General features: G+C 46.6%; 1 pseudogene; it reads right to left on the reverse strand.

Annotated features, from left to right (window-relative positions):
• Positions 1–656: 656 nt before the first annotated feature.
• On the reverse strand, positions 657–1,608 carry LOC148012265 (ubiquitin carboxyl-terminal hydrolase 23 pseudogene; annotated as a pseudogene).
• Positions 1,609–10,109: the final 8,501 nt, after the last annotated feature.

Consider the following 10,109-nt stretch of genomic DNA (forward strand, 5'->3'; position numbering starts at 1 on the left):
CCTCGAAAAGGGGAAAGTAAGGATCCAGTATGTGATGACAGTTTCAATAAGTTCCAGAAAGGTATCCATGCAAAAACAGGGGCTATCACAATCTCGACAAAGGTCAAGGAAGAGTACAGGATCCAGTATATGAGCCACTGTTGATCATCCTCTTTCGACTCGCTTTCGATGGCCTGGACTGATGCATACAAAGGATAGAGAAGCATCAACAGGGGCCAGCAGCAGCCATTAAAGACTCAATCCAGGCCAGAGCATCCTCATTTAGAAGGTTGATCAGAATTTGACAAAAGCCATAATACACTTCTTCCATAGCATGACTGGTATATTCATCCTTCCTAATCCTCTCCCATAAGTCTGCATGGCTACCATCAAAATCTGCAGCAAGCTCTACTGCAGAGAAAACCTTGCTTGCCAATAAAAACAATGGCCATTGCACTGAACTCCATGCAACTGCCTTTCCCTCAGGTATTAGATTCAGAGGCTTAAGCAATAATTCCTTCTCCCTGTTTATTTTGTACAGCAGCCATGCGCGTGCGTTCCCCAAAGCCCCTTTTCCTAGATTGCATTTCTTCCTCCCTTATTTCTGTTCCCTGCTTTTTCTTCCCCCTTCCAACTAATAAAGCAACCCCAAATTGGCTTTTTCTAAAAATAGCTGACTAATTAGTGATATTTCGCAGATACTCAGTCGCCCCATTCTCTTTTGAAGCACCACTACAAGAAATATCTTTAACTGTATTTCCATGGGGTTTGACTGTGTCACGTAAGTAAAAGAGAATGTAGGCCTTCTGTTTAAGGACAGTCTTCTCACTCACTTGGCAGACCCGGCTATCATCCAGAACATGCCACAAGCCCTTGGCCTCCTCTTCACCCCCATTCACAAAAGGCTTGATATCCAGAGTAGTACCGAACTGAATCTTCTTATCTATCTTTCCCTTGTAACCTCCCAAGCTGCCAAAGCGCCTGAGTTGTATGGTCAGAACATGAGGTGGTTTGTCAACTGTGAACCGCTTCAAAGCTCGGACTTTTGTGTTGCATTTTCCACATTGATACTTGTTTTCTCCATCCAAAATCTCAACAGCTGTGAAATGTGCTAAAGCTTTCTGTAAAGAATCTGCTCTGGCAACCTCAAGACTTAAGTCCAAGAAGGGATCATAAGTATTTGAACAATATGAGCACTTAGTACACTTCACCTGGCTTCTAAGACATCCACCAAACATTTGTTAGATGAGGCTTTCCTGAAAAGTTTTAGAACCACCACCAAGGTTCTTGATAGGGCAGCATTTGTGCAATGCCTCAATCAAATACCTCATATATTCATGAGCATCCTCTTGACACCACATTCGAAATGACTGTGAAATGCACCGCACATTCTTGACAAGGTAAGTTGGAGAGAAGCTGCTCCCTGAAGCTGCCAGTGCCTTCTTTACATGAATTTCTAATGCACACATAGCACAAAAATCCTGATGTACTTTAATGTAGACCACTCTGAAGATATGCCGCAAGAGGTGCTGTATATGTTAAGCATTGCAGCACAGAGTTGAGAAAGCATGTATTGCCCAAATTTGTCAGACCTACCCCAATTTTCGGCACACCAGATTTTGCATACATGTCAACCAGGGCATTATTGATAAATTCCTCTTGCTCCAAACCCTCTTCACTATACTGCCTATGCAGAACAAAAGTATAATCACAACAACTAAATATGTACAAAGTATCAAATCCCACACACACAACTTTTGGCTGGATTTCACACCCCGAATGCGCAGCAATATGACAGCGTGTCCCAATGATAGCGATTCTGGGCCGAGTCCCAGAATCGGCCCTCGGACCACTCAACTTGGCCCTCGGACCATGTGACTCGGCCCTCGGCCACTTGATCCTCAGACCATTTGGCCCACTACCACTCGAACACCCACCGCTCGGCCCGTCCGAATTGAGCACTCGGACTAACTTTGCAATTCGGCCCTCGGCCCACCAGACTCGGCCCTCAGCCCACTCGGCCCTCCGACATCCAGACTCGGACTGGCCGAATTTGACATTTGGACCAATTACGTTCGGGGCCCCTTCTACTTGGCCCCCTCAAACGGTCCAAATCGGGCATTCGGCCCCTGTAATTCGGACCTGCTGGGCCGAATTTAGATTTCCTCAAATTTTTACCTGAAGACAGTGAAATTGACCAAGAGACCACATAGAGTCGAAACCCTATCATAGATCGATCACTGGGTTGAATCTTAGAGCAAGTAGTCCAAATTTTGGCTATAAACGGTCTCTCAAATCATGTATGGCATTTACCTTAACGGCTCTATGGGCCGGGGGGGACTGCCCCCCTCCCCCCTCGGACACCTGCAGAGGGGGCTCTACCCCCTCCGCACCTCCTCCAAGTAGGTTGGAGAGAAATCACTCACCATGATAGGTCCTCCAAATTTGACCCTAGTGTAGTAATGGCTCTACACAAGCATAGATCTTCACTTGCAAAGCAGCAAACAAAAGCCCATACCCAGCAAACAAAGACCCTAGAACCTCAATGGGCCAATCTAGCCATCAAGGGCAAAAAGGCTACACCGCAAGAACACATGTACATTGTGTTCAAACTGTGTCTAGTCGAAGCAGAATGCAACATCATCAAGCTATCAATTCGAGGATGACCGACGTGACAGTCCTGACGATAGATGTACTTGAGCAGCGCTGCACAAATGACCCAAGACCTCAATAGAGAATCCACGTCTGACTGTGCAGTTAGGGACTCAAAGGCGTGTATCAGAAGGCTTAAAGCTGTAAACCAAGACCCCAAGATGAAGACATAGTGCCATTTGCTTATCTTAGGGTCAAACTCACTGCAAAAAGAGAGCATAGTGTTGATGCTCTCATTGATGGAGCAGATTTCAATATCTTGACTTACGAAGCATGGACTCTACTAGGTCAACCAGAGCTCAAACCGACTGATGCAACTCTTAATCCTTACAGGGAACACCCACAAGCACTTCTAGGGAATTTCAGAATCCTTATAACTATTGAAACAGAAAGCTTGCCAATCCTGTTCTATGTTCCTCCAAATAGCAAGAATTGTGGAAAGGAAATCCTCCTAGGAAGGCCCTTCAAAAAGACAACGAAGTGTGAAGCCGACTATATAGCATAGAGGATACACCTAACACTACCAGGTGTGAGGATAATCATGACTTTTAGCAAGGGTGACCTCACCAAACCTCGAGGGAAGGGCAAGGAGCATTCTGACATACCAAGCAAGCCTAGTAATGAGAGCAAGGATTTGTTAGAAGAGTTGATACAAGCGTAGGTTGAACGGAGAGAACCAGTGAGTGAGGCCATACTTGAAACAAAAAGGTTAGGAGACAAGGCCAATGATAGGGTTTGGACTTACAAATATCGTAGAAGACCACGAAAGAAGCCCAAGCCTTATAGACGAAGGCATCAATGGAGAGCTAGCACAATGCCACAATGGATATCCAAGGTGTTGCTTCGTACTCAAGGGTATTATGCAGGCAACCGATGGATTTGGGTACCAAAACCCCCTGCTAAACCACCTCTGTCAGAAGCCCAAATTATGTCAAAAGCAAAGAGGCGTAGGAGGAAACCTAAACAAAAATCCAAGTCTCCAACCAAAAATATTGGAGTGATTGAGCCCCTCACAATTGAAATCAAGAAACCAAACATGACCTATCAAAAATTAGATCCTCATCCTAGCGTGCTTAGCAAGCAAATATCAAAGGTAACTGTCAAGCGTGCACAAGGTCCACTAGTGCCCAAGGAGCCTTTGACTTCCCAAGAGGATAATGAGCACCACAGGCACAACATTGCTCATGATAAGGCTGATTGCTCAACAAAGCTAATGACAGAATCATCTAACAATCGCAAGCAAATTCTCCAGTCAGTGCCAAGCCCACGTAGGAGTCCCAAATCTCCTACATCCTCTTCACCTAAATGGACACAGGAAGCATGGTAGCAGTAGCCTCATGCCGCTGCTCAACCTGCACAAGTGAATGCGCAAAGGGCAACAAAAGACATGACCACTTTTGATCTACCTAGAGACCTGACATAGCAATCCACTGAGAGTAGCCAGCCCATTGGACTAGCCGCTACTACTTCCAATCAGGGATCACAGTAGTCACATCCCTTGGCTGTGACAATGCCCCTTGCGGAACGTGCCCTTAGCAGTTTACTTGTGAAGGAGGTGTCGCAAGCAACTTCCCTGACAACTCTAGCACTTCCAAAGTGCCTAAAGCCTAGGCTGGAGGAGTTAAACATGTGGGAATCGGCGGAAGAGCTAGACTCTTCCAAAAGGAAGACAGTTGTACCCTCACAACCTGGCGAGGCTAACCAGCAAGCCATGGCTATGACCCATGTGGACACACTAGAGAAAGGAAATGCTAGGGCCCAACCAAGCACAACAACGGTTGACCTAGTCCAGGGTCCTGAGTCGTTGAGAGATGCACCTTCACTGACCAAGAAAAAGAGGAGAAAACAGCAAAAACAACAATAGTTGTAGGTGGTTGTGGACCCCAAGAACATTGAGACAAAGAGCACTGGGGAGTTGATGAATAAAGCATCGAGTCCACCCACCAATGAACCCATTGACGCCTCTCCTAATAGTGGTGAAACCTCAAAATCCGTGTGCTCTGAAAAATCAAAGCATTCGTTACTATCAACGGCTGCTTGCAATGCTCAATCCACCGACAATGGAACTTGCATTGACCAATCAAGAGTGGACATAACGCTGTCACAACAAGGTGACAAGCCTATACCAGTCACATCCAAGGAGAACCATGACACAATAACGAAGCCTCAGGAGACACATGGAGACCCCAAGAGCATAAGAAATCCTAACATTGCCCAAACTTGCGTATCTAAGCCGAAGCCCCCAGCTACGCTAAAACCCAGGCAAACTCCTAGAACCTTGCATGAGACAGCAACCGAGTAAGCTCTCGTTGAACATAGAAGTGTCACCGAATGCTTAACCGAGTTGGATGCTAAGCTCAAAGTGTTTGCATGTGTCTATGTCCTGGTAGACATGCGCGCATTTCCTAAAGAGCAGCTCAAAGAATACTTGCCATTTCCCTCATCTTGGGAAGAGTAAGAACATCTTGACAAGCACTATAATAGGCTCCTGTATGAACGCATGCGACTCATCTCTAGCGAGGAACCCAACGAACTATGCTTAACTGTCGCATTCAATGACGCGCTCTGCCAACCAAATCTCTTAGAGTTAGAGCAATTAAAGCGACTACTAACAGAGGGCCGAAGTCAATTTGAACAGTGTTGGTGTAAGAACTGTGTTGCAATGGCCGAACTAGGAGCCCAGATCATGGCAGTCTCAGAGGAGCGATTGGCCAAATGGTGGTCTCAAAGAGACCCAACCTATGTGGCACCAACTTCCCTTTGAGTGCTGATTGCCATTCGGGGTACGGACTTAGTTGAATCTAGCCAAGAGATCTCGTTGTTTGATAAGATTCTCACTGAGGAGGAGTTACATGTTGCCAGTAGACTCGGACAAGGTTCCATGCTACTCGATGTTGCAAAATATCTATCGGCATTGAGTAAGTTGCCACGAGTACTGGATGCCTGTGCCACGCTCTAGTACAATCCAGAGTTCTATAGTTGGTTTTTATCCTCATGAAGCGACATGGATTCATGGATATGTATATAAATGAACAATGACTTTTGTGACCCTGTATAGACACTATCAACAGACACAAGCAATAGTAGTCAAGCGCAGGCAAAAGAGCTGGGGTCAATAGGCTGGGCTCGTCCCCCGGTCCCCCTCTCACCACATATTTAGAAGTGGCATGACCATTTCCACCTCCGGGCAGAGGGCATGCACCCCTCATTACCACCATGGGAAGCCCTGACCAACATCTTTGATGATGTGGGCAGGGTGCAATCCCTTTCTATACACCTTTCCCTTTCCGGTCTATCCTTCCGAGGATGAGCCCTGCCCAAATCCATGACCACCAATTCACGTAACTCAGTGAGAGCCAAGATCTACTAATGGCTGGAGGCTAAATGAACATCATCACGGGGGCCATCCCTCTACAACGAGCACTGCACGTCCCACCCCTCCCCTTCTAGTCATATGCATTTGATAATCCACACTATAATCCCTCCCATGCAAACGGTTTTATCCCGTATCAAGGCATAACCCTTGGTTTGCATCTTGCAAATCCCCCTACGAGAAAAACATAGAGAACCTAGGGCAGTTGGCTTGCAGAGATGCTCTCTGCGGATGACGGGAACATGCAGCACATGCCCCTCCGCCGGTACGCTACGTGCCCACCCTCAAGAGGCATGCAAAGAAACAAGGTCCCAAGAGACACCGCCCTGGACGAAGGCCGAAGAATCCTCAGGCCAGGAAAGTCGAAGCTCAAAGAAGCACACAAGATGTGGCAACACCAATTGCACAAATCCCCAACAGACGCGCAGGCGCCCGGTGTTCAAGGGCAGAAAGGGCAGCTCGGGACAGGGAAGAATTCAATGAATTGTTCAAAGGCATTTTGGAAATGGTGGTGGCCCGAGACTACACCATTCATGTCCCGACCGACATGTTCCCTGCCCAACCTCACGAGAGCCCCGCACCAGCAGAGCCCCAATTGCCTAACCACCCGGACTCACCCCACCTTGTGCAAATCGACTAAGCCCCTATGATGTACAAGTAGCTTGACAAGACATCATGCCATAACTTCTTTTTTTATGAGTAAAGGGGCAAGCTCCCCACTTGTACACACTTCCTTTACCTATCATTAATGTATGCCACGTCTTTAACAAGCAATGGAATAGGCATCACAATAAACATCATAGCATTTCGAAAAATTATGTCTTAACATGATTGCATCTGTTCGATGTACTTAACGCAAGCAATCATATACTCTCATGAAGTGACAAGTGGATGCAGGATGGCACTGGTCTTCGTGCAAACGTGCTCAACGCCCAGGCCACCGCAAGACCACCAATCATATAAAGAACTGCAACAAAGCCACGCTGTTGAACATGAAAAATCACCCTTGCAAGTGCCCACATCGCACGAACCAAAGCATAGTCATGGGCTACACTCTCTTCTTGGGCCAAGCTCTACAGTGAGCTCACGACGGGTGTCACTGCAATCGCATCAATATCGCAACAACGACTCCCCTAACAACGAGGCTAGGGCACAATCATCACTGTCATATCCATTTCCTGAGCCTTCGAGGCTTGACCTTTTCCAACCCATTGAAAGGCTCATAGCCTCAACATATTGCAATGGTTATACTCAAGCCCCAAAAAAAAAAAGAGAACAAAAGAGAAGAAAACAAAAGAACGAAAAAATAAGAAGCACCCACAATCACAGCACCTCACCTAGGGGTCCTCAAATTAGGTGCGTCCAGTGCCCTTGGTCGGCTGGCTCCATTCCTAGTCCCTAGCCCCCTAGCACCCCCCACAATAGTTCAGGGCACATCAGGGGCAGGACAGACCTAAGGAGCTTGTCTCACCTATGGTTAGACCTGTCACCTTGACCCATTCACACAATTCCCTCTTGCACTCTGCCTTAATACCATTGCCATCAATTGGGGCAAGCACCGCACGAATGGCCATGAACAGTACACCATCCTCATCGCACAGGCCCAATGTCTACCACCTACGGATAGTACAGTATCCCTGTTTTCTATCCTGATACGTCGTCCAATCACAATGCACAGGATGTTGCACCCAACTTCATGTGTACTTCTTTCCACCATGGACCACTTTGCTTCATCCACACGACGTTAAGAGAAACTAGCCCGCGGTCTTCTACCTACGTAATATCTAAGTATGCACGAGCACTCACATAATATCTGCACCGAAGTATATCCACAGTTTGGGTCCTCAAGTGCAGGACAATACTCTCAGCTTGCTTACAGTTCAACCTATCTCCCAAACTAATTGAACTATGTCTTGTGCACGATAAAGAAGACTAGCACTGCCCCTAGGGAGAAATCACCTATGAGAGGTTTTCAATTGCAAGTATTAAAGACTCCAATGAGGGTGTCGTTCCATCTTCATCAACACTCAACTCTGCATTCCTCTCCATATCACCCTGTAAACTTGCAATTGTACCCCATCAGGGCAACCCCCAAAGAACAGCCCTACCCCCAACTCTCATTGCTCTACCACCTACCACTTAACCCACCAACGTGCCCTCAACGGTCTTCCTCCCCACCTCTACCAACATTCCGCCATGGCAACCACAGACGCCCTTGCCACCCACGACTTCGTGCATGCTAACGCCTGCTACCTGCCACAATGAGTGCCATGGGACTGGCACTCGTCTAGGAGGGGGGTAATGTTAACCCCAACACGAAGAAAGTAAAAGAAAATAAAGAAGACGCAGGGCAAAGGAGGAAAAAAGGTAGCCCGACAGAAGAAAGAAGAGGAGAAAAGGCCAAAAGCGCAGGAGAAACCTTTAAAATCCCAAGGTAAATGCAAAAGGGGAAAGGTGCATTTTAAAATACAAAGACGCACCCTGAAATCTTGTAAAAGAGTGCCAGGCGGTGGAAAATCCGGAAAGCTAAAATAGAAGACAAAGACAAAGGCCAAGGCAAAGAGAAATGGAAGAAAAAGGCACACAAGGAAAAGCACAAGTCAAAACTTTTGTAAAAGAGCGCAAGCACATCATGGTTTAATTCAAGGAGCGTTGGGCTCTCACCCGTGCAATTTGTAAATGTAGATGAGCGGTGGAAAGGAAGCTAGGAAGATAGAGGGACAATGGAAAAAGGGCCTAGGCCACGGCCGGCCATGTAAAAAAGGGGAAGAGGGGATGACCGCCCAACAGGGATTTAGGGTTTTGTATATAAAGTTGAAAAGTGAATGAGAAGCTCATTCTTGTGTGTGGAAAAAAGTGGCTCTCTTCTTCTTCTTCTTCTTCTTCTTCTTCTTCTTCTTCTTCTTCTTCTTCTTCTTCTTCTTGCTTGCTTGAGCTTGTGCTTGAGAGAGGAAGTGTGAGAGTGTGAGGAAGTGAGTGTGTGAGGGTGAGGGACCGTGGGGTGGAGAAGCTCTCCGTCTTCTCCTCTCTTCTCTTCTCTTGCTTGCGGTGATGGAGCTTGGAGTGTGGGGCTTGAGGATGGAGCTTACTTGAAGCTTGCACATGGATCGTGGAGCTACCGGGGTGCACGGGAGAGGAGGTAACTCGAACGGCATGGAGGTAAGCTCACTACACCTGTAGATATGGATGGTGCGTCAGCTATGTGAGAGGTAGCCATTAGTGCTCGGCTTGGAATGCTTGAAATAATAAGCAGTCCGTGGGTCTTGGCGGTTGAGCGAAGGCTCCCACATGCACAATGCACGAGGCTATTTTTCAATTGTTTGAGCACTTAATCATATACACATTTGCATTAAGCATCATTAAATGGTATCAATTACAAGCTCTTGGATGCATAGCACTTGGTTTCTTTAGGACTTAACCCACGTAGAGAGAGTGAGCAACCTAGCTATAGGTCTAGACGGTGGGTCCAAGGGGACGGATAAGTGAGGATCCATGCATTCCTGGAACGATAAATATATTGGCACCAAGAGGGAAGTTTGTTTCGAATGTGTCTATATGTGGAAGCAGTGCATCAACGAGGGGCCAATCCCCAAGATGGAAGAGAGCTATAGTAGGGCCATGGCAATCAGTCGATGGGGTGCCCCTGTGTCTGTGATATGTGGCATTTATTGCTGATATGTGTATAATCTCCCTCTGAGCAGACGGGAAAGGGAACATTCGTTGGATTACAGACTATAAATGTGCAGTGATTAGTGTTTAGAGTAGTGTATCCCTCGACAAAGCTCCTGGCCTGCGAGGCCATGTGGTGGGGTTATCTGTTGAGTGCATGAGGTCCTGTTAGTGCCTTAGCCAGTGCCGGACCATTTTAGGTCCCATCAAGAGAGTATTTCAATGTATTATTTTTGTATGGAAAGCACTAAACACACACTCTAACATATAAATAGGGTTAACTTGAGACAAAACCTCATGCTCTAGCCCCATCATACATCCATGAACACATGCATAATTTCTCTATAATTTTTAAACATATAAATCCTATTTTTCTTTATACTCCTATTATTTTTTTTATTTTTTGATTCAACCTAATTAGTATTACTGAGGTTCA

This window comes from Lygodium microphyllum, chromosome 27 (assembly GCF_053477565.2).
Source record: "Lygodium microphyllum isolate KBCC chromosome 27, Lygodium_microphyllum_v1.1.10, whole genome shotgun sequence".
Lineage (NCBI taxonomy): Eukaryota > Viridiplantae > Streptophyta > Polypodiopsida > Schizaeales > Lygodiaceae > Lygodium > Lygodium microphyllum.